Here is a 298-nt window from a genome sequence, read left to right as displayed (position 1 = left end):
GGGAATTTTAAAAGCCCCGAAAGCAAAGTCCCCATTCCCCCCTTAGGTTTGCTATAAAAAAATGAAGGGCCTCCCAGCTTAAAAGAAAAAGCAGTTTTGGAGGTCCCATAACATTGGGCCCCACACGCCGACCTTGATCGCGTCTTGCGCCAGCTTGCGAGGACCGCACGCGCTAGGGGGTCCATTGACCACACGCGGTAGGGCCCCTTTCGGGGGTCCACCCGCTCGCAATACCCTTTTCATTCCGCCGCCATTTCCGCCGCAATTGTCCCCGCGGACGCCCTCACCATTAAGAACT

This window comes from Emiliania huxleyi (assembly GCF_000372725.1).
Source record: "Emiliania huxleyi CCMP1516 unplaced genomic scaffold EMIHUscaffold_628, whole genome shotgun sequence".
In the NCBI taxonomy this organism is placed as follows: Eukaryota; Haptophyta; order Isochrysidales; family Noelaerhabdaceae; genus Emiliania; species Emiliania huxleyi.
Note: the sequence above shows the minus strand (reverse complement) of the source record.